Raw genomic sequence first — 3,068 nt, forward strand, 5'->3', positions numbered from 1 at the left:
AAAATAAAATCTCTAAACTTAAAGTGCCATTGAGAAGTATTTGGAAGCTAGAGCTTTACAACAAAAAAACTGAAAACAATCCCTTGCTGTTTTGTACCTGAAATATTAAAATATGTTTATTATCACTAAATGTGATGTGCAAATAGACTTGCTTTCTTAATTTTTAATATATCAAAAAATGTAAACTTAAAAGTATCCAGGCCTTCACTGAGTGAAAATTACTTCAAACAACAAATAGCAGGTTCAAATCTTAACAGTAAAAGTAAACTACTTCAAGTTTTTGGCCAAGAACCTTAACCCATTTAGGGTTTGTACTTTTAAAAATAAAAAAAATAAAATCTCTAAACTTAAAGTGCCATTGAGAAGTATTTGGAAGCTAGAGCTTTACAACTGTCAGGTTTAGAATACTGTACCTTTGATAAGAGGAAGAGACAACCAGGCAATAAAACAAGTGAGAGATAGAATTCAATTTAAGCTTGCGAGGAGTGCAGTCAGGCTGTACACCAAAGCTACACTAAAGTCTGGCCTGCGCTCCCGCTCTTTTTATTTAGGACTTCCCTACATACATGGGCGGTACAGCTCCTGAGGGGAAGAGTGATAGCGCGTGAGCTGTTGCCGCAGAACTGCTGATTGCACAATACATTCAGGATGTTCAGAACCTTTTTAATCTTGGGCTCGGTTAAGATGTGTTTAAGACATCTAACGATTAATCACACTTCTTCTGACAAAAGGACTGATGTATCACAATCACACTGTGGTTGGAACATTCAATTCTCTATTCTTTATCTTACTGCTCAGCTTCGGCTGCGTCCTGCATGAGTGATCTTCACATGTCCTAAAAAGAGCTTAGCGTGCACACAGAGATACCACAACTTGCAGAAACACGTCATGTCACATATCTTAAGTAACCTTCACCCATCACATCAGTACAATACACTTTATCAGAGCAGAGAGAACTACATTCTACCAGAGCAGAGAACACAAACATGCATGATAAAATAAAACAGTGTATCTACAGAATAACTCCAACATTTCCCCACTGTTTATCATGCATTCCAACGGTATTACATCTTCACCTAAAAGTAAACAATTGTTACTAAGCAACCACTTCTTATTCAGATTTTCAGCTGCAGGGTCATTAAACAATGGTAAGAATACATTTACACTCGGGAGGTCTTATCGTTGGTGTTGAGGTCATCGTCAGGTTCACCATAATCACCTGGATCAGGGAACAGATCTGGAAGATAGTGGTCGTAGTCATCTTCTTCATCAGTTTCATCATCGTCATCGCCTGGATGGTTACCCAGAAGGGGGTATGCCTGAGCTGAATCCTGTCTGGCTGGTGAGATAGCAGTGGTTATCATTCTATTGACTAGACCACGTAGACAAGGAATACAACAGCATCCACACAAGGTCAGAATTGCAGCAAAAACTGCTATAGATATAAGCGCAGAGGAGACCAAAGTGCGATACTTCCCAAACACGTCCAGCCACGAGTCTCAGAATTCGGCATTAACGCCACTGTGATCCTTCATCTTCTTGTTCAGTGTCCGCAGGCCCTCAATGGCCTGGGTCAGGCTTCCATCGGCTGCTGTGTTGTTCGGTATGAATGTGCAACACTGTTCTCCAAACATTGCACAGACTCCTCCTTTCTCAGTGAGTAGCATGTCCAGGGCTATGCGGTTCTGGAAGGCCATCAGTGAGGTGGCTGCCAGTTGGGAATGTACCGCTTTAAAACCTTCCTCTGTCCAATTTCCCAATTTCTGCACGTTGTAGTGGATGTAGTTTATTCTGTCTACGTTCTTATTAATTGAGCACCACCAACAGATGGAGGATTCAAATCCAGCTGTTATCTGATCAGCCAGTTTGTACTCATCAGGCACTCCTCTGGGGACTCCTATTGCGTCAATATATGTTGGATCTCCCACTCCTTTCCAATCTCTTTTTACTCTATGCCTATTTTCAGGCACCACAGACTTTAGGTGCGTCAGCAAGTCCTTGGCTAAAATGGGAATGGCTTTTACTGGGAGGAGTAGGGACACTAAAGCACAGTAGCCTGACACATTCCTAGGCAATCTGTCAAAAATTCTATTATCTCCACACCACCACCACACGTCACTTCGGCTGACTGGTACAAATGAACCGTTTATCTGTATTATTCGACTACACCACTTAGTCTCGTTCAGATTTCCCAGTGGTTTCCCTGTTCCAGGCAGTTTGATACAGGAGAAATTTCCCAAAGCTACCTTTTCTGAGAATATTGGTTTGTTTTTTACCGCAGCCGCAACAGGGTAAATGTGGTCCCATACTGAACAATTGTGGTTTCGGTGTATTGTTGTATTTTTCATTACCACCAATAGGCAGTCGTCCGATATCGCTGCTGGAATCACCTGTAAAATTGGTCGGGGCCCCATACATACTACGCAATCCTGTTTTGTGGATTTTACTGCTTGCTCCGCCATCAGGAGCCAATTGTTATTTTGTCCGCTAATTCCCGTAGTTACCAAAAACAATCATCTGCTGACAGAGGCCCTTTATGCAAGCGGGCCTGCTTGGCTCTTACAGACGCCGGTCCGGGGAGAAGGTCACCCAGTATTGTTGATTCATGGTGTCTCTTGAGGCATTTGTATTTGGTGTCTTTGGGCATAGCACAATCTTCCAGCAAGGATCATACCCTGCTTTGTATGCACACAGTGCAAACGTGTGACATATCCGTCGATTGGTCTGCTTATCAGGAATTTTAACGAGTTTATTGTGAATGTCACTGTTTTGGTTCGGCCGCTGACTGTTAGGTTTGATATGATATTTTTCCAACTATACGCTTCGTCTGTCAACCCATAGGAATTTTGTGGCCAGGCGGACGGGTAGCCATTCGTCAGAAAGGTATTTCCCCACCAATGACTGGCACGGGGAAAACCCGTAGTCATGTAGAAATCATAAGCCAGCCATTGTCCAGGATCACCAATCCAGCTATCTTGTCTGAGGGTCAAAAGGGTATCTGTACACATAATAGATCCTGGGCGTGGTGTAACAGGCATAAAACATTGGTAGGATGTTTCCTGGTCTTC

The sequence above is a fragment of the Thalassophryne amazonica genome, chromosome 5, assembly GCF_902500255.1.
Source record: "Thalassophryne amazonica chromosome 5, fThaAma1.1, whole genome shotgun sequence".
In the NCBI taxonomy this organism is placed as follows: Eukaryota; Metazoa; Chordata; class Actinopteri; order Batrachoidiformes; family Batrachoididae; genus Thalassophryne; species Thalassophryne amazonica.